This window comes from Herpailurus yagouaroundi, unplaced genomic scaffold, assembly GCF_014898765.1.
Source record: "Herpailurus yagouaroundi ecotype Mexico unplaced genomic scaffold, PumYag 203, whole genome shotgun sequence".
Taxonomy (NCBI): domain Eukaryota; kingdom Metazoa; phylum Chordata; class Mammalia; order Carnivora; family Felidae; genus Herpailurus; species Herpailurus yagouaroundi.
In genome coordinates, this window is record NW_024412434.1 from 2,036,979 (window position 1) to 2,059,159 (window position 22,181).

Here is a 22,181-nt window from a genome sequence, read left to right on the forward strand (position 1 = left end):
TATAAATGTTTTTCCACTTCTCACCTCACATTTACTCCTCAATTTACCACAAACTCGCTGCTGCTCAAATCATCTAACCATTTATTCTACAACTACTTGAAGTGCCTCTACTCTCTGCTAGACATTTCTAGGTGCAAAGAAGCCAGTGTGATTGGATGGAAAGAAGCATGAGATGTAATAAGAAGGGTAATCAAAAGCCAGGTCATGGAGCACCATGTGAGCCCTAATAAGAATTTGGATTTTTCTTTGAGTGAGATGAGAAGCCATTGGGAGATTTTGAAAAGAAAGATATGACAAGGTCAGGGGTGCCTGGGTGGCTTAGTCAGTTAAGCGTGCAACTCTTGATCTCAGCACAGGTCTTGATCTCAGGGTTGTGAGTTCAGGCCCCACATTGGGCTCCACCCTGGGCATGAAGCCTACTTTAAAAAAAGAAAAAGAAAAAGAAAAAAGAAACATATGACAGGGTCTAATTATATTTTAAAAGGATCACTGTAGCTGCTATAAGAATAGACAGAAGCAAGGGATAGGGGGCAAGGGTCAAAACAGAGACAAGTAAAGTGATTACTGAAATAATCCAAGTGAGGGATGATGGTGTCTTGGACCAGACGAGTAGCATTGGAACTAGTAAGAATGATTCTGATTCTCATTGGTTTTGAAAATGAAGTTGATAGAATTGTTAGAAGGGGATGTGAGAGACAAAGGAAAGTCAAGAATGGCTCAAAGTCTTGCCCTAAACAACTGGAAAAATTAAGCTACCATTTACTGAGAAAGGAAGTCACAGGGAGGGTCTGATTTGGGCAGGTGATGGAAGTAGAAAATCAAAAGTTCAGTCTTGAGGTGCCTGGATAGCTCAGTCGGTTGAGCATTCAACTCTTGATTTTGGCTCAGGTCAAGGGACTGAGCCCCACATCAGGCTCTGAGCTGACAGTGCAGGGCCTACTTGGGATTCTCTCTCTCCCTCTGTCTCCACCTCTTCCCTGCGTGCAGGTGGTGCTCTCTCTCTCTCTCTCTCTCATTTTCTCTCTCTCTCTCTCTCTCTCTCTCTCTCAAAAATAAATAAATAAATAAATAAATAAATAATATTTTTTAAAAAGCTCAGTCTTATATATACTAAGTTTGAATTGCTTAGTACACAGCTAATTTGAGAATGGTTAATTTTGTGAGTCTGAAATTCAAAGGAGAGGTCTGGGATAGAAATATAAATCCAGGAGCTATTAGCATATAAATGATATTTAAAACCACATGCCCTGGAGGGGAGGGACGATGGCGGCGTAGGAGGACGCTGGGCTCACCGCGCGTCCTGCTGATCACTTAGATTCCACCTACACCTGCCTAAATAACCCAGAAAACCGCCAGAGGATTAGCAGAACGGAGTCGCCGGAGCCAAGCGCAGAACGGAGTCGCCGGAGCCAAGCGCAGACGAGAGGCCCACGGAAGAGGGTAGGAAGGGCGGCGAGGCGGTGCGCGCTCCACGGACCGGCGGGAGGGACCCGGGGCGGAGGGGCGGCTCACCGGCCAAGCAGAGCCCCTGAGCCTGGCTTGCAAAAAGCGGAGGGGCCTGACGGACTGTGTTCTGACAGCAAGCGCGACTTAGCGGCTGGGAGGTCATAAGTTAACAGCTCTGCTCAGAAAGCAGGAAGGCTGGAGGACAAAGGGAAGGAGAGCTGCTGAGCCCCCTGACGACAGAGCTCAGTTTGGTGGGGAACAAAGGCGCTCGCCAGCGCCATCTCCCCCGCCCATCCCCCAGCCAAAATCCCAAAGAGAACCAGTTCCTGCCAGGGAACTTGCTCGCTCCGCACAAACACCCAACTCTGCGCTTCTGCAGAGCCAAACCTCCAGCAGCGGATCTGACTCCCTCCTGCCACAGGGCCCCTCCTGAAGTGGATCACCTAAGGAGAAGCAAGCTAAGCCTGCCCCTCCTGCCCCTGTGCACCTTGCCTACAAACCACAGCTAAGACACCAGATCCCCAGCATCACAAGCCTGGCAGTGTGCAAGTAGCCCAGACAGGCCACCCCACCCCACAGTGAATCCCGCCCCTAGGAGAGGGTAAGAGAAGGCACACACCAGTCTGACTGTGGACACAGCGGTGGGCTGGGGGCAGACATCAGGTCTGACTGCGGCTCCGCCCACCAACTCCAGTTATACACCACAGCACAGGGGAAGTGCCCTGCAGATCCTCACCACTCCAGGGACTATCCAAAATGACCAAGCAGAAGAATTCCCCTCAGAAGAATCTCCAGGAAATAACAACAGCTAATGAGCTGATCAAAAAGGATTTAAATAATATAACAGAAAGTGAATTTAGAATAATAGTCATAAAATTAATCGCTGGGCTTGAAAACAGTATAGCTGACAGCAGAGAATCTCTTGCCACAGAGATCAAGGGACTAAGGAACAGTCACGAGGAGCTGAAAAACGCTTTAAACGAAATGCATAACAAAATGGAAACCACCACGGCTCGGATTGAAGAGGCAGAGGAGAGAATAGGTGAACTAGAAGATAAAGTTATGGAAAAAGAGGAAGCTGAGAAAAAGAGAGATAAAAAAATCCAGGAGTATGAGGGGAAAATTAGAGAACTAAGTGATACACTAAAAAGAAATAATATACGCATAATTGGTATCCCAGAGGAGGAAGAGAGAAGGAAAGGTGCTGAAGGGGTACTTGAAGAAATAATAGCTGAGAACTTCCCTGAACTGGGGAAGGAAAAAGGCATTGAAATCCAAGAGGCACAGAGAACTCCCTTCAGACGTAACTTGAATCGATCTTCTGCATGACATATCATAGTGAAACTGGCAAAATACAAGGCTAAAGAGAAAATTCTGAAAGCAGCAAGGGGTAAACGTGCCCTCACATATAAAGGGAGACCTATAAGACTCGTGACTGATCTCTCTTTTGAAACTTGGCAGGCCAGAAAGAATTGGCACGAGATTTTCAGTGTGCTAGACAGAAAAAATATGCAGCCGAGAATCCTTTATCCAGCAAGTCTGTCATTTAGAATAGAAGGAGAGATAAAGGTCTTCCCAAACAAACAAAAACTGAAGGAATTTGTCACCACTAAACCAGCCCTACAAGAGATCCTAAGGGGGACCCTGTGAGACAAAGTATCAGAGACATCACTACAAGCATAAAACATACAGACATCACAATGACTCTAAACCCATATCTTTCTGTAATAACACTGAATGTAAATGGATTAAATGTGCCAACCAAAAGACATAGGGTATCAGAATGGATAAAAAAACAAGGCCCATCTATTTGCTGTCTACAAGAGACTCATTTTAGACCTGAGGACACCTTTAGATTGAGAGTGAGGGGATGGAGAACTATTTATCATGCTACTGGAAGCCAAAAGAAAGCTGGAGTAGCCATACTTATATCAGACAAACTAGACTTTACATTAAAGGCTGTAACAAGAGATGAAGAAGGACATTATATAATAGTGACAGGGTCTATCCATCAGGAAGAGCTAACAATTATAAATGTCTATGCGCCGAATACCGGAGCGCCCAAATATATAAAACAATTACTCATAAACACAAGCAACCTTATTGATAAGAATGTGGTAATTGCAGGGGACTTTAACACCCCACTTACAGAAATGGATAGATCATCTAGACACACGGTCAATAAAGAAACAAGGGCCCTGAATGAGACATTGGATCAGATGGACTTGACAGATATATTTAGAACTCTGCATCCCAAAGCAACAGAATATACTTTCTTCTCGAGTGCACATGGAACATTCTCCTAGATAGATCATATACTGGGTCACAAAACAGCCCTTCATAAGTTTACAAGAACTGAAATCATACCATGCATACTTTCAGACCACAATGCTATGAAGCTTGAAATCAACCACAGAAAAAAGTCTGGAAAACCTCCAAAAGCATGGAGGTTAAAGAACACCCTACTAACGAATGAGTGGGTCAACCAGGCAATTCGAGAAGAAATTAAAAAATATATGGAAACAAACGAAAATGAAAATACAACAATCCAAACGCTTTGGGACGCAGCGAAGGCAGTCCTGAGAGGAAAATACATTGCAATCCAGGCCTATCTCAAGAAACAAGAACAATCCCAAATACAAAATCTAACAGCACACCTAAAGGAAATAGAAGCAGAACTGCAAAGGCAGCCTAAACCCAGCAGAAGAAGAGAAATAATAAAGATCAGAGCAGAAATAAACAATATAGAATCTAAAAAAACTGTAGAGCAGATCAACGAAACCAAGAGTTGGTTTTTTGAAAAAATAAACAAAATTGACAAACCTCTAGCCAGGCTTCTCAAAAAGAACAGGGAGATGACCCAAATAGATAAAATCATGAATGAAAATGGAATGATTACAACCAATCCCTCAGAGATACAAACAATTATCAGGGAATACTATGACAAATTATATGCCAACAAATTGGACAACCTGGAAGAAATGGACAAATTCCTGAACACCCACACTCTTCCAAAACTCAATCAGGAGGAAATAGAAAGCTTGAACAGACCCATAACCAGCGAAGAAATTGAATCGGTTATCAAAAATCTCCCAACAAATAAGAGTCCAGGACCAGATGGCTTCCCAGGGGAGTTCTACCAGACGTTTAAAGCAGAGATAATACCTATCCTTCTCAAGCTATTCCAAGAAATAGAAAGGGAAGGAAAACTTCCAGACTCATTCTATGAAGCCAGTATTACTTTGATTCCTAAACCAGACAGAGACCCAGTAAAAAAAGAGAACTACAGGCCAATATCCCTGATGAATATGGATGCCAAAATTCTCAATAAGATACTAGCAAATCGAATTCAACGGCATATAAAAAGAATTGTTCACCATGATCAAGTGGGATTCATTCCTGGGATGCAGGGCTGGTTCAACATTCGCAAATCAATCAACGTGATACATCACATTAACAAAAAAAAAGAGAAGAACCATATGATCCTGTCAATCGATGCAGAAAAGGCCTTTGACAAAATCCAGCACCCTTTCTTAATAAAAACCCTTGAGAAAGTCGGGATAGAAGGAACATACTTAAAGATCATAAAAGCCATTTATGAAAAGCCCACAGCTAACATCATCCTCAACGGGGAAAAACTGAGAGCTTTTTCCCTGAGATCAGGAACACGACAGGGATGCCCACTCTCACCGCTGTTGTTTAACATAGTGCTGGAAGTTCTAGCATCAGCAATCAGACAACAAAAGGAAATCAAAGGCATCCAAACTGGCAAAGATGAAGTCAAGCTTTCGCTTTTTGCAGATGACATGATATTATACATGGCAAATCCGATAGACTCCACCAAAAGTCTGCTAGAACTGATCCATGAATTCAGCCAAGTTGCAGGATACAAAATCAATGTACAGAAATCAGTTGCATTCTTATACACTAACAATGAAGCAACAGAAAGACAAATAAAGAAACTGATCCCATTCACAATTGCACCAAGAAGCATAAAATACCTAGGAATAAATCTAACCAAAGATGTAAAGGATCTGTATGCTGAAAACTATAGAAAGCTTATGAAGGTAATTGAAGAAGATTTAAAGAAATGGAAAGAGGGGCGCCTGGGTGGCGCAGTCGGTTAAGCGTCTGACTTCAGCCAGGTCACCATCTCGCGGTCCGTGAGTTCGAGCCCCGCTTCGGGCTCTGGGCTGGTGGCTCGGAGCCTGGAGCCTGTTTCCGATTCTGTGTCTCCCTCTCTCTCTGCCCCTCCCCCGTTCATGCTCTGTCTCTCTCTGTCCCAAAAATAAATAAAAACGTTGAAAAAAAAATTTAAAAAAAAAATGGAAAGACATTCCCTGCTCATGGATTGGAAGAATAAATATTGTCAAAATGTCAATACTACCCAAAGCTATCTACACATTCAATGCAATCCCAATCAAAATTACACCAGCATTCTTCTCGAAACTAGAACAAGCAATCCTAAAATTCATATGGAACCACAAAAGGCCCCGAATAGCCAACGTAATTTTGAAGAAGAAGACCAAAGAAGGAGGCATCACAATCCCAGACTTTAGCCTCTACTACAAAGCTGTCATCATCAAGACTGCATGGTATTGGCACAAAAACAGACACATAGACCAATGGAATAGAATAGAAACCCCAGAACTAGACCCACAAACGTATGGCCAACTCATCTTTGACAAAGCAGGAAAGAACATCCAATGGAAAAAAGACAGTCTCTTTAAGAAATGGTGCTGGGAGAACTGGACAGCAACATGCAGAAGGTTGAAACTAGACCACTTTATCACACCATTCACAAAAATAAACTCAAAATGGATAAAGGACCTGAATGTGAGACAGGAAACCATCAAAACCTTAGAGGAGAAAGCAGGAAAAGACCTCTCTGACCTCAGCCGTAGCAATCTCTTACTTGACACATCCCCAAAGGCAAGGGAATTAAAAGCAAAAGTGAATTACTGGGACCTTATGAAGATAAAAAGCTTCTGCACAGCAAAGGAAACAACCAACAAAACTAAAAGACAACCAACGGAATGGGAAAAGATATTTGCAAATGACATATCGGACAAAGGGCTAGTCTCCAAAATCTATAAAGAGCTCACCAAACTCCACACCCGAAAAGCAAATAACCCAGTGAAGAAATGGGCAGAAAACATGAATAGACACTTCTCTAAAGAAGACATCCGGATGGCCAACAGGCACATGAAAAGATGTTCAGCGTCTTTTCTCCTTATCAGGGAAATACAAATCAAAACCACACTCAGGTATCACCTCACGTCAGTCAGAGTGGCCAAAATGAACAAATCAGGAGACTATAGATGCTGGAGAGGATGTGGAGAAACGGGAACCCTCTTGCACTGTTGGTGGGAATGCAAATTGGTGCAGCCGCTCTGGAAAGCAGTGTGGAGGTTCCTCAGAAAATTAAAAATAGACCTACCCTATGACCCAGCAATAGCACTGCTAGGAATTTATCCAAGGGACACAGGAGTACTGATGCATAGGGGCACTTGTACCCCAATGTTCATAGCAGCACTCTCAACAATAGCCAAATTATGGAAAGAGCCTAAATGTCCACCAACTGATGAATGGATAAAGAAATTGTGGTTTATATACACAATGGAATACTACGTGGCAATGAGAAAAAATGAAATATGGCCCTTTGTAGCAACGTGGATGGAACTGGAGAGTGTGATGCTAAGTGAAATAAGCCATACAGAGAAAGACAGATACTATATGGTTTCACTCTTATGTGGATCCTGAGAAACTTAACAGGAACCCATGGGGGAGGGGAAGAAAAAAAAAAAAAAAGAGGTTAGAGTGGGAGAGAGCCAAAGCATAAGAGACTGTTGAGAACTGAGAACAAACTAAGGGTTGATGGGGGGTGGGAGGGAGGAGAGGGTGGGTGATGGGTATTGAGGAGGGCACCTTTTGGGATGAGCACTGGGTGTTGTATGGAAACCAATTTGACAATAAATTTCATATATAAATAAAAAAATAAAAATAAAATAAAATAAAATAAAACCACATGCCCCAAAAATGGATCCATAAATATAGAGAACAAACTGATTGTTGCCAGAGGGGAAGGAGATGGGGGATGGCCAAAGTGGGTGACAAGGAGTGGGAGATACAGGCTTCCAGTTAAGGGATGAGTAAGTCATGAGGATAAAAGGTACAGCATAGGGAATAATAGTCAATGGTGTTATAATAGCCTTGTATGGTGACAGATGGTAGCTACACTTGTGGTGAGCATAGCATAGCATATACAGTTGTCAGATCACTATGTTGTATGTATGTATGTATGTATGTATGTATGTATGTATGTATGATCACCTAAAACTAATGCAGTGTTGTGTGTCAACTATACTTCAATTTAAAAAAATTAAGATAAAATAACCTAGACAATAAGTAGCAAGAAAAGTTTAAAGCCTGAGCCCTGGGGTGCTCCTTTATTTAAAGAGTAAAATGAGGAAGATCCAATGAAATAGAAGGAGCAGGCAATAAAATAAAGTAGTAGTAATGTCCCTGAAGCCAAGCAAAGATAGTATTTTATGAATGGGGAAGAACTCTGAATTGTTTTTGAGAAGTCCAGTAAGACGAGAACTAAAAATTAACTATTAAACTTAGAAACATTCATATCTCTTTTATTGTAACAGCTTTATTGAGATATAATTCACATATCATACAAGTCACCCTTTTACAGTGTAGAATTTAATGATTTTTAGTATATTCAAAAAGTATTGCTGCCATCATCACAATCAATTTTAGGACATTTTCATCACCTTATCCATAGTTGTAAAATATATCAGTACTTCATTCCTTTTTAAGACTAAATACTATTCCATTGCATGGATATGCCAAATTTTGTTTACCCATTCATCAGTTGATGGACATTTGGGTTGTTTTAATCATTTGGCTATTATGAGTAATAATATGCTCCTCTGAACATTTGTGTACAATTTGTTTGTGTAGACATATGCTTCCATTTCTATTGACTATATATTTCTGGGTCAAATGTTAACTTTTTGAGGAACTACCTAATTGGTTTCCACAGAGGCCATACCATTTTACATTCCCACCAGAAGTTTATGAGGGATTCTAATTTCTCCATATCCTCACTAACCATTCTTATCTGATGTTTTTATTATAGCCATCTTAGTAGGTATAAAGTGGTATTTCATTGTGGTTTAGACTTGCATTTCTTTAATGACTAATGGTGTTCAGCATCTCCCCATGTGCTTATTGGCCATCTGTATATTGTCTTTGGCGGAATATCTATCCAAATCCTCACTCATTTTGAAATTGGGTTGTCTTTTTATTATTGAGTTGTAAGGGTTATTTATATATTCCAGATACAAGTTCCTTATAAGATATGATTTGTAGAAATATACTCCCATTCCATGGGTTGTCTTTCTACTTTCTCATAGTGCCCTTTGAAACACAAAAGATTTTAATTTTCTTGCTGTCCAATTTTTTTCTTTTCTGGTTGCTTGTGCTTTTGGTGGATCCATTGCCAAATCCAGGGTCATGATGTCTATGTTTCTTCAGAGTTTTATAGTTTGGGCTCTTACATTTAGTTATTTGCTCCATTTTGAGTTAATTTTTATAAATGACGTGAGGTAAGGATCCAACTTCATGATTTTGCATGTAGCTTTTCAGTTGGCCCAGGGCCATTTGTTGAAAAGACTATTCTTCCCACATTGAATGGTCTTGGTATACCTGTTGAAAATCAATTGCCCATAGAAACACAAATGAAACATCGAGATTTGGGTATCTGCAAAAAACAGTTTTAATGAAATGATGGAGACAAAAGTCTAATGGGAATGAGTTCATGACACAATGAGGAGAAAGAAACTGGAAAGAATGGATAGAAAAAAGTTTTTTGCTAGTGGGAGGGGCAGAAAAATGGAGCCATAAGAAAAGGGTGAGGAGTCTAGCTCCAGGCTAAAAACTTATGTGTTGTCAAAAAGAAACCCACAGGCCCCAAATGGAGCCACTTATGTTAAAGGGCCCCATGCCACCAAATTAAGATTTAGGTAAATACCTAACCTAACTACATTTTTACCCCCTGCCCCAGTCAACCTGGAATTTCCTGGTCAACACTGGGAAATTTACTGATAGACTCCTGTTCCCCTTAGGAGGGTGACCTTGCCTAAAACAATGCATTCTTTGCTAATAATTTCATTTTTTCCATTCCCTCTTTGCCTTGCCTTTCCTGCCAAACCTTGCCTTTCCTGCAGCTCAACAGAGCTCCTCTCTCTCTACTTGTTAGATAGGATGCTGCCAAATTCATGAATTCATTAATAAAGCCAATTAGATCTTTAAAATTTACTTGGTGGCATTTTTGTTCTTCAACAGTGTGATCTTTCAAACTTGACCATAGGCAATTACAAAGGCCTTCCCTGGCAGACCTTACAGGGGAAAGCTGTAAGGTGCACAGACTTGGTGCACAGCCAGTGTGCTGCAGCCTCTGAAGGGAGTTGCAGTTAAGGACTCAGATTCCTCTGGCTTAACCTTGCTCTTATGCACATTTGTAGTCTGATCCAGGCACCTCCAACAGAAGCCTCTTTTTTGGGGAACCTCTTGCACTGCTGGTGGGAATGCAAATTGGTGCAGTGACTCTGGAAAACAGTATGGAGTTTCCTCAAAAAAATAAAAATAGAATTGCCCTACGACCCCGCAATAGCACTACTAGGAATTTATCCAAAGGATACAGGAGTGGTGGTTTGAAGGGGCACATTTACCCCAATGTTTATAGCAGTGCTTTCGACAATAGCCAAATCATGGAAAGAGTCCAAATGTCCATCAACTGATAAATGGGTAAAGACGATGTGGTTTAATATATACAATGGAGTACTATTTGGCCATGAAAAGGAATGGAATCTTGCCATTTGCAACAATGTGGATAGTACTGGAGGGTATTATGCTAAGCGAAATAAGTCAGAGAAAGACAGATATCATATGATTTCACTCATTTGTGGAATTTGAGAAACTTAAAACCATAGAAGGGTAGGAAAAATAAGATACAAACAGAGAGGGAGGCAAACCATAAGAGACTCTTAAATACAGAGAACAAACTGAGGGTTGATGAGGGTGGGGAGTTGAGGGTGGGGTTGGGAAAATGAGTGATGGGCTTTGAAGAGGGCACTTGTTGGGATGAGCACTGGATGTTGTATGTTAAGTGATGAATCATGGGAATCTATTCCAGAAGCCAGGACTATACTGTATGTTAGCTAACTTGACAATAAATTAAAAAAAAAAAAAAAAAAAAAAAAAAAAAACCTCTTTCTCTGAGGTCTTCTGAAGCCTTCAGATGCCTCTTATTTTGGAGAAAGGAAGGGAAACCTTGGAGACATCCTTTCCACCCTGACTCAGTGCTCAGTTTTTTTCCATTCCCAGCACTTCTCCTTTTCCCTCTCCCCAGCCCAAGGGTCCAGAAAACCCCAGGATCTTTCAGCAATGAGACACTGAGAAGGATTAGCCACCCCTAATCAACTGACCCTTGACTGACAGGCAGTTCTTTGAGGGAAACAAGAAGGCAGAGAGAGTCAGTGATTTCTCCAATTTAGCTTCTTGCTCTACACTATTGCTTTAAGCAATTAAAGTCTTGACTCTCGCTTTCATTTTGGCTTGTTTTTGATAATTATTGCAATACCTGGAGGCTCAGCTCCCTCAAGCTCCTCTGAGCCAAGCCAATAACAAAGGTTTATTTCTTTAATGGAAGGGATTACCAGCAGAATTGTACGCTGAGGAGGATGAGACAATAGACAGAGAAGAAGGTAAAGTGAGAGAGAGATAGGATTGCTGGAGTGATCAGGCATAATAGATCTGCCTAGATCCTCTCTTTAGGGCAGACACACTCACCCACAACTGCTTGCAGCATAGGCTCAGAGCCATGTCCTTCACTGGGAAATGCCCTCAGCCACAGGGCACTGCCTTGCCCAAGGCTACTTCCCTTCCCAAAACTAGTTTACACAGGGACACAAAGGTATATGCTTCATCCCAGAGTACCCTGTAGGAGTGGCTTAGCTGCAACTGCATTATAGGTCAGCTTCTCTCTCTGCTCTATTGTGTCTACCTCACTTTCCTACACATGTCTCTCAAGCATTTCTCAACAAACCTTGAGCATGCAATGCTCTATCTCTCTGTTTCCAGGGAATAATCTAAAGATTGGAGAGCTCCTAGGAAGTAGACTCTAAAATGGAACTTTTGAGCTGGATCGCTTGCTGGCAGGCTAGCAACAAGGACCTCATCACCAGTAGTAGTGCAGTGTGTACAGGTCTTGGAATGCCGTAGTTCTGTTGCTAAAACTTTTACCCACAGTGAACTAGGCTGGGATATGACTGGAATAGGATACAGTGGCTGGTATAATACCTCTGATCCTCAAGAGGTAAGAGGGAAATGATAACTATAAAGACTATGGAATTGGGTGGCTGTCGCTAAGCACATAGGTTCATTGAAAAGAAATAACAGGTGTTATTGACAGGTGTTCAGGAAAATTGATTCATCACCAATTCAGGACAAAACATGAGAGCTAGCGGGTCTCTTGGCAATGTTTAAGGAAATCCTAATCTGTACCTGGAGAGCTGATAAAAAGGAGGATGGGGCTCAAGGCTTAATCTTAACAGTAGCAGAGCTCAGAGAAGGTTGACTTCTCGGCCCCTTCTCATCTCTGTACAGGGTCAGGGTCTAATAGCAAAGAAGTGGAACCCCTAAAACTTGGGATGAGATTATCTGTAAAGATGCAATTGAGAACCTTGAAGCCACTGGGCCTGCAGAAGTGATCAATTTCCCCTTATTAAAAAACAGTACCCTCCCTTTGCTTAAAGATCTTGTAGAGGCCTCAAATGAGGCGAGTGCTTTGCAACACCATGCTATCAACCCTAAGGATTACTCCCATCTCCTCTCCTGGCAGCCAGACCATCACAGGGGTCAAGCCCCAGCATAGCCCATCTGAGGATGTCCTGAGCCTACCAATGGAAGAGAGGGACTATACACCAAAGGAGCCGCAGAATCCAACTAATATATTCCTGCAGGAGCTGGGAATATACATGGAATGGAATCCCCAAGGTGCTAGATACAGAGCAACTGAACATCAGGTTGGGTAAGTAGGAGTTATCCCCTCCGGTAATGCAGGATTTAACACACTGGCGGTGTTGAGACTGTGAGGATAGCTCTTGGAAGCTTGAAAAAAGTGCTGGGCCACATGAAAGGAAGGCATGTCTCACAAAGCCATGTTCCAAATGAGGGCCCGGAAGACACTATTTAGCAGAGCGATGGGGACAGGACTGCTGGTGAGGGGTGAGAATTGTGAGGAGCTCGGTGGTGACTGTCCTCTGGAGGCTGTCACCAATGAAAGGAGATACCCTTCACAACTGGGCTCCTTGACATACAACAAGCACTGCAACTGTCCAAAAGGATAGAGGCAGGTGGCAGCATTTAACCATTAAAATCAAGGTGAGTGAGGACAAGTTGGAGTAGCAGCTAAGGGAGTCCCCATACAGGGAACCAGGAAGAGGGCTAATTAGAACACATTTTTTAAAAATCAAAGTCATTGATCCCTTGCCCACCTTCTGGACCTGAGCCTGTTCTTAGACCCAGAACTTACTGACGAAGGAGAAACCAGTGTCTGCAAAAGCATGGCAGGTGTATTCAATAGTGACTCCTCAGTACTTCCACAGAGAACTATGGCTGCTTACACAGGTAACCATGCATTGGAGAAAGGAGAATGCTTATATTATTTTGAGGATTATTGGACAGTCTGAATTGACATTGTTACCCGGGGATCCAAAGTACCACCATACCTTCCCTGCTATACTGGAAGTGGATGGGACCAGAGAGTCAGTGGGATCCCGGTCCAGGTTCAGCTCACAGACCTACACATTGGTCCCTTCAGCAGTCCCAAATTAACAATAAAACTGGGCATACTTTTTAGTTGACAGAACCCTCACCCACGTAAGATAAGAGCTTTTGCAGTGGAAAGGCCAAGTGGAAACTTCTGCAACTCCTTCCTTCCTCAGTCAAGGTAGTAAATCAAAAACAATGCCTCAAAATCAATACCACCTTCAAAGCCTTAAAGAATGAAGGGCTAGTGGTCTCTTTCATATCCCCATTTAATTCACCAATCTGGCTCCTACGAAAGCTGGATAGATAATGGCAGATAACAGGGGACTGTGGTAGCTGTAACCAAGTAGTAGCCCCAATGGCAGTTGCTGTGCTAGATGGGGCATCTTTGCTACAGCACATTAAAGCAACCTCTGGTACACACATATGTGGCCACTGATCTGGCAAATGTATTCTTTTCCATCCTATCAGAAAGAAGGATTACAAGCAGTGAACATTCACATGGGCAGGAAACAATATACATTTCACTCTTTCCCCAGTACTATGTTAGTTCCCTGTCTTCAGTCACATTCTAGCTGAAAAGGGACTTGGACATTCCACAGAGTAAGACATTGGTCCACTATATTGATAGAATGGTGCTAATCATACCAGAGGAAGAAATGAAGACACCAGAAGTCTAGAGGATGGGAAGTAAGCCTGTCAAGGTTTAGGAGCCTGCTACATCACAGTGAGGTGTTCAGAGCTCCAGAGGACTGGGGCATGCTGATATCCCATCACTAACAAAAAGGCACACTGCGTGATCAGCCTCTCAGGGTCTGGAGGTGGCATATTCTACATTTGGGAATACTGCTCTATCCCATTTGGCAGATGACATGGAAGGCTGCCAGAGGGGACCCAGAGCAAAAAAGGGACCTGCAGCAAGACCAGTCATGGTGTGAGCAGTCATGTTGCTGGGCCCTCTGAGGTACCTGTGATAGGAAACAATGCTGTGGGAGTTTATGGCAAGCCGGGTAGGAGAAGCACAACGTAGACCCCTCAGGTTCTGAAAAAAGGCTGGCTACCACTTCAAATAAGGAAGCTCCTGTCAGGCAATTGGTCTTGTGAGAGTTGATATATGTAACCACAGAACATCAGGTAACCCGGAGCCAGAGCTGCTCATTGTAACTTGTGTTTGCCAAATGCACTGGGTCATATGGTTGGGGCAAGGGGTGGTCAACAGCAAGCCCTCATAAGAGGGCACGGGCACACCCATATGGGATTGGACCCAGGCCAGGCCAGAGAGTGCCAGCAAGCTGCCTGACTTGTTGAGAATAAGAAGGCAGTGGCTTTGGAGACTTGAGGACAGAGAATGAAGGCAAGATGCACATTTAGGGGAGTGCTGGACAGAATGGGATATGGAAACATGGGCTTCTAGGCAACACAGTTTTAGTCCATGAAACAGTTTTAAGTCAGCATGGGTTTGCGTTTTTCTCCATCCACATTCAGTTGCCTGGATGCAAGTTGGGTATTATTATTACTTTTTTTTTTTTTTTTTTTTTTTACCAGGACTGGGATTGTTGCTTCTATAAATGCAACAGAGGAGAGAGGGGCATGTGAGGTGAGGGTGTAAGCCAGGGAGTAATTATAAGGATGGACTGGGGAACCCAGCAGGTACAGAAGAAAACAAGATGCAGGCAGTGAGGTAAGTAGATTGGAAGTCCCCCTGGGGTTGAAGGGCCACTGGCATAAGGCTAAAAGAGTGAGCTGGAAAGATAGGTGGAGGTGACGGAGAGGGAAACTCAAACTCCTGAGCCTGTCAGAGGACAGGGGTCTGACCAGAAGAGGCAGAGCCTCTAAGGACAGGTTGCATGGACAGAAAAGCACCTAGCAGGTCACCTGATAGGAATCTCACTCTTTCAAGGGACACAGAAGTTCTGACACTAACCTGCAGTCACCATAGAGTCTGGGAAGCCTTGTGGCATTAAACCTTTAACCCATCCCTGGAACACTGCCTGTGGATTTCCTTGACACTGACTTGGGGACTTGGAGCAAGAATGATTTGTCTTCAACTTTCTACTGCATGACAGACCCACAGTTGCTAGACCCTGCAACTACCTTAAGGAATTTGAGAATTAAATGAGCTGATAGGTATACAGTGCTCAAAATAATGACTGGCATATAACTAACTCTCAGTAGGTATTAACCGTCACTATCTAGAGAACAAATAAAATAGCAACAATACACACACACACACACACACACACACACAGAGAGAGAGAGAGAGAAAGAGAGAGAGAGAGAGAGAGAGAGAGAGAGAGAGAGAGAGAATGAGAATAAGCAAATCTATAGAGGCAGAAAGTAGATAACAGTTGGGGATTGGAGAGAGCAATGAGGATTGAGTGATAATTGGTACAACATTTTTGTGTGTGTTGGGGGGTTGAGTATAAAAATTAAAGTAAAATTAGATTGTGGTGATGATTGCACAAATTACTTTAAAAACCCCATAGAATCGTACACTTTAAAAGGATGAATTTTACGGTATGTGAATTATATCTCAAGAACTGTTTTTTTAAAGAAGCAATAATGAAAGTTATCCCAGATAAAGCTCTCAGATTGTTGCTATTGAGAATGATGCTTATCTTCATTACTCTTCAAGGGAATTTTTCTATATTAACTTTGTAATATCCTGTGGCTCATTTTTACCATGCCAGTGATAGTACCACACATATGAGAATCCCGAGAAATATGAAATCACAGTATAAATGATTGTACATGCCAGGTGTCTAGGAAGTGTTTATTTGAATGCATTTTAATTCGTGTAATTGCATTTCTTGGAGGGAGCATTTTCTTCAGTGTCTCATTCTGTGTTGGCTTTTTTACTAGCCTGTTATCTACTCACATAGAGCAAGAAAACCATGCACTCCTAGGGGATAGGAATAATGCTAATTTTATTCATTTGGCAATACCAGGGGAAAAGATAAACTGATACAGAAAAAAATAACTGATACTTTTCTTAGAAAAGATATTTTCATAGAAATATCTGCTTGTTTAATGCCTTTGTCCTGGTTTAGGCTTTAATGCTTGACTGAAGGTACCCTCAGGCACTCCTCATTCATTCATTCAACAACTATTCGTTGAACTCCTTCTGTTTACAAGAAATAGAATACTGTTGTAATGTGAGTAGAGAATTATCTTATGAAAAAATAAATGTAATTTAACTTTTTATAGCTTCTACTTCAAAGCTTCCTAGTGTGTACATACACAATGGAGGAGGCCAAATCTAAACATAATTCCAGAAGAAGCGTAAGGGAATTGAGCAGGTGCCTGGTGGTGGTGGTGGCCATCATACAACTCACCCTTGCAGTGACCTCTCAGCAGCCCACCCAGGACTGGCCTTCTCCTTGTGGTTCTCAAACTCGCTGTACATGAGGACCGCCTGTAGGGCTTGGTTAAATACAGATTGCTGTCTTTTCCCTAGAATTTGATTCAAGAACTCTAGAATGGGGCCTAAAAATGTTCATGTCTAACAAGTTTCCATGAGATGTTGACAGCACTCTTAGAAACGCTCCCCTAGCCGGCACCATGAGACAGGAGACATCTTTAGGACCACTGTCTTTCTTCAGCTTCCTTCTTACTTTTTGGTATGTATAGGAACTTATTACTAAAAAGAGCCCCCTACCTTGGACCAAACCCCGTATTCTGATAATTTCCTTTTTTTTCCCCTCAATACACCCAACTTCTGGGTCCCTTCTATTCAAGGCCCTGCTTTTTGTAGGGAACAGCCAGCCAATCTAATAAAAGAATCAAAGGAATGCTTAGTTGTTGCCAAGGCATTCATGGGTGACCTTATGCTATAAAACTGCTTCCACTTGATATTCAGCTTGAATTTTCTCAGCCTTCCTTCAGGCCAAATCTGTTGTTCTATGTATGACAGCTTTGGCAGTAATGTCTACACTAATACTCCATTTTAATAGTTTGTTATCAGTTACAGAAGGCATAGCTTCATTAATAATTTATTAAATTATTAAAACAAGAGAAATGTATCAGTCTCATATTCTCAGCATGGGAATCAGGCAGTATCTTTTAAATGTCTGGCACATAAATTCTCCTAAGATGCTTTAGGAACAGGCTCATAAGTAGGTCTTACAGCAGAAATCAGGATTTGAGCAACGCTTTAAAATTCTTTGTTGATACCCATGCAGGTGGCCTCTGACAAGTTGCTTGACTCCCCCTTAGGAACCAGAGGAGTGCCTTAAGCCAGAATCCATGCAGTAGAATGAACGACAAATACTGGGAACCATAAGGCTAACCACCAAATCATGAGTAGAGACTGGATTTTATCTTACTTTACTTTATTTTAATGTTTATTTATTTTTGAGAGCAGGCATGAGCAGGGGAAGGGTAGAGAGATGGGGACAAAAGATCTGAAGCAGAGAGCCCAATGTGGGGTTTGAACTAATGAACTGTGAGATCATGACCTGAGCTGAAGTCAGCCGCTTAACTGACTGAGCCACCCAGGCACCCTGAGACTGGATTTTAGAAACAAAAGTTCTATGCTGTAATGGAAAGTAGGTTGGCAGGAGTTGTGAGAAACTAGGAACTGAGGAGCAATCTTCAAAACCAGTTCTTGTTGCCTTCATGGCTTCACAGGGGCATAATTCTTGGATGGGTTTCCTTAGTACAAAGGTCTTTGTGGGGTGGGCAGCTGTGAAGTCTATATGTGTATGTGACTAAAGTTAATAAGTCATTGTATCTACAGAACCAAAATTAGACTTTTTAAAAGGAAGGGAAAAATTAATGTGAAAAAAGATTTAAATAATACTGTCAACTACTTTGACAAAATAGACATATACAGCACCATACCCAACAACTACAAAGATATATATTCTTTTTAAGTAAGATGGAGAATTCATGAAATAGACATATAATGAGCCATAGATTAAGTCTTATTGTCTCAAAAAAGGGAAATATTATAGCATATATTCTATAAAAACACAATTAAATTAGAATTCATTTAATTAAGATATGAAGAAAAGCCCCAACACACTTTAAATAACTTATGAACAAAAGAATAAATCACATGTGAGTTAGAAAATATTTCTAACTGAATTATAATGAAAATACAACATATTAAATTTTATGGGATGCAGCCAAAGCAGTACTTCCTTAGAGGGAAATCAATACTTTAAAATGCTAAAGTATTATGCAATAAGAAAAGAAAAAATATTGTTTAAATATCAATGATCTAAGGTTGCAACATAGAGGCTTCATATGTAAAGAAGAACGAATTAAATCCAAGGTAAATAGAAGGAAGGAAATAAAAACCAGAAATCAATGAAATGAAAAACAAACAAATAGAGAAAATTAACAAAGCCAAAAGTTGATTCGTCAACAAATTCAAACAAGGTGATAAACCTCTAGTAAGACTGATCATGAAAAATATAGAAAAATGTAAATTCAACAATTCAGATGAAGTAGGCAAATTATTTGAAAAACACAATTTACCAAAAAGAAGATAACCTGAACAGTTGTATATCTACTAAGTAAATTGAATTTGGTAATCAATAATTTTCTGACAAGGAAAACTCTAGGCCAACGGTCTTGGTGAATAGTTAAGGAAAAAATAACGTCATTGTACACAAATTCTGTTAGAATAGAGATAAGGCCAGGAAAACTTATAAGACAAGGAAAGAAAATTGTAGAACGTACACAGATAGAGGCAATAATCCTTACCAATAATTAGCAGTTGAAGTGAAAATGGATAACATATCATGACTAAGTAGGGTTTATCCCAGGAATGCAAGAGTGGCTTAATATTTGAAAAACAATGTAATTCTCTGTATTAACAGAATAAAGGAGAAAAACTATGATTGTCAATATACTCAACCAATGCAAATCAAAATCCCAGTAGACTCTTTGTAGTAATTGAAATTTTTTTAATGTTTGTTTATTTTTGAGATAGACAGAATGTGTGAGCAAATGAGGGGCAGAGAGATCGAGACACAGAATCCAAAGCAGGCTCCAGGCTCTGAGCTGTCAGCACAGAGTCCAATGCAGGGCTAGAACTCACAAACCGCTAGTTCATGACCTGAGTTGAAGTCAGACACTTAACCAACTGAGCCACCCAGGTGCCCCTGTAGTAACTGAAATTTAATGCTAAAATTTCTATGGAAAAGCAAGGGGCAGTTTTTATGGAACTACCCCATGACCCACGGGAAGTGAAATTATGTGTCCACACAATCTTGTGAGAGAATGTCATAATTGTTGGGGCACCTGGGTGGCTCAGTCAGTTAAGTGTCCAGCTCTTGATTTCAACTTAGGTCATGATCTCATGGTTCATGAGATTGAGTCCCAAGTTGGGCTGTGCGCTGACAGTATGGAGCCTGCTTGGTATTCCCTCTCTTTCTCTGTCTCTCTCTCTCTCTCTCTCTGCTCCTCCCCCATCATGCTCTCTGTGTCTCAAAATAAATAAATAAAGTTTTTAAAAACTCTTAAAAAAAAAAGAATGTTATAATTGCATCACATATAAAGCAGAAACTTGACACAACCCAAATTTCCATCAGAAGAAGTATGATGAATTGGGGCACCTGGGTGGCTCAGTTGGTTGAATATCAGGCTCTTGGTTTCAGCTTGGGTCATGATCCCAGGGTTGTGAGATTGAGCCTTGCATTGGGCTTCGTGCTGGGCATGTATCTTGCTTAGGATTCTCTCTCTCTCTCTCTCTCTCTCTCTCTCTCTCTCTCTTTCTCTCCCCCTCTGTCCCTCTCCCCCACTCATGTTCTCTCTCTATAATATAATATAATATAATATAATATAATATAATATAATATAATAACAAAAGAAGTTTGAATAGACAAATTGTGATGTATTTATTTAATGCAATTTTACTCAACAATAAAAAAAAATGAACTACTGATATTTTCAAAACTATGGACGAATCTAAAAAATATATGTTAAGGGGCACCTGGGTGGCTCAGTCAGTTGAGTGGCTGACTTCGGCTCAGGCCATGATCTTACGGTCCGTGAGTTCGAGCCCCACGTTGAGCTCTGTGCTGACAGCTCGGAGCCTGGAGCCTGTTTCAGATTCTGTGTCTCCCTCTCTCTGACCCTCCCCCATTCATGCTCTGTCTCTCTCTGTCTCAAAAATAAATAAATGTTAAAAAAAAATAAAAAATAAAAAAAATAAAAAATATATGTTAAGTGAAAGAAGGCAGACATAAAAGAGTATATACTGTATGATTCCTTTCAAATGAACTCCAAGACTGAAGTAAACCAATATGTGGTGATAGAAATCAGAACAATAATTGCTTAAGGGAATGGGTACAGGAAACCTTTCTGGGGTGATGAAAATGTTCTAAATTATGATTTGGTGTAGTGATTACATGGGTATATACATTAATCAAAACAGATTTAATTATACACTTAAGATCTGTGCATTTAACAGTATATAATTTTTTAATAAACTTTATTTTTAGAGAAAGTTTGGTTTCACAGCAAAATTGAGGGACAAGTAGAGAGTTTCCAGATATTCTCTATCCCCATATACACACAGTCTCCCTCACATCAACATTCTGCAACACAGTGGTACATTTGTTACAATCAGCAAACCTACATTAACACATCATTACCCCAATCCATAGATTATATAAGGGTTCATTCTTAGTGTTCTACATTCCATGGTTTTTTAATTTTTAATTTTTTTTAATTTTTTTTAAGTTTATTTATTTTTTTTAATTTTTTTTTCAACGTTTATTTATTTTTGGGACAGAGAGAGACAGAGCATGAACGGGGGAGGGGCAGAGAGAGAGGGAGACACAGAATCGGAAACAGGCTCCAGGCTCTGAGCCATCAGCCCAGAGCCCGATGCGGGGCTCGAACTCACGGACCGCGAGATCGTGACCTGGCTGAAGTCGGACACTTAACCGACTGCGCCACCCAGGCGCCTCTAATGTTTATTTTTTGAGAGAAGGAGACAGAGTGCGAGCAGGGGAGGGGAAGAGAGAGGAGGAGACACAATCTGAAACAGGCTCCAAGCTCTGAGCTGTCAGCACAGAGCCCGACTCAGGGTTGGAACTCATGAACTGCGAGATCATGACCTGAGCCAAAGTCGGACAAAGTCGGATGCTTAACTGACTGAGCCCCCAGGTGCCCCTACATTCTATGGGTTTTAACAAAAATATAATTACATGAGGGAGAGGGAGTTAAGATTAGTGGAGTATTAGGGGAATCCTGGGCTTGTCTTGTCCCTTGAACACAGCTAGATTAACAGCAAATCATTCTGAACACCTAGGAAATCAATCTGAGGCTTAAGAGAACAAGTTGCACAATTACAGGGAGAGAAAATGTCTGGTATGAGATGCAGTGATGTGAACTAGGGGAGAGGAAAGCTATATTGCCACAGAGGGAAGCCTTTGGTGGAGAGAGAAGAGAGAAGGGGAGAGCTGCATATTGGGTTTGCACAAGAAAAACACTCCCCAAAGCAGGGAAGCTCAAATTCTGAGGTTTTAGAAGTCTGCACCATTGGCTGCAGTCAAGCCAGCTGGGCAGCAGTGCACCTGGGGAGGAGGGCAGAAGCCTGGGAGCAGAGAGCATGGTGTAACGATCTCCTGGGTCCCACTGGGAGAGAATGTTCCCCTTCTTAAAGGACATTTGGAAGAGGGGTATATTGCCTCTCCAAGGACAAAAGACCCTTGCCAGCACCATTGAGTGGCCGTTCATCAGCAAAGGACAGAAATACAGGCAGAGGGCATATAATCTGGTCTCTGCTTTTTGCTGTGCTTCACCATAAACTCCAAGCACCGGTGCAGCCATGCAACTGCTTTCCTGGGACAGAACGGCACAAGACACAGCACTATGAGGCTCTCCTCTGAAGGACAGGAGCAGGTCTGCATCGTACCAGGCCCTTCAAGGTT

At 41.5% G+C, this 22,181-nt stretch overlaps 1 protein-coding gene and 1 long non-coding RNA gene across 6 annotated transcripts in view; one reads left to right on the forward strand and one right to left on the reverse strand.

The window, feature by feature from the left end:
• The window catches only part of CCNY (cyclin Y), a 331,023-nt gene that overhangs the window by 285,144 nt on the left and 23,698 nt on the right, over positions 1 to 22,181 (reverse strand). The gene's annotated exons all lie outside the window — the stretch shown is intronic.
• LOC121014620 (uncharacterized) overlaps positions 1 to 22,181 on the forward strand; it is an 81,416-nt gene that overhangs the window by 43,837 nt on the left and 15,398 nt on the right. Inside the window, exons 3-4 of one of the 2 annotated variants that reach the window (XR_005783308.1) lie at positions 12,362 to 12,550; positions 14,836 to 17,686. This is a non-coding gene — a long non-coding RNA (uncharacterized LOC121014620). Of the gene's footprint in view, positions 1 to 12,361; positions 12,551 to 14,835; positions 17,687 to 22,181 lie in introns of those variants that run through there. The other variant, XR_005783309.1, reaches the window with a different exon arrangement.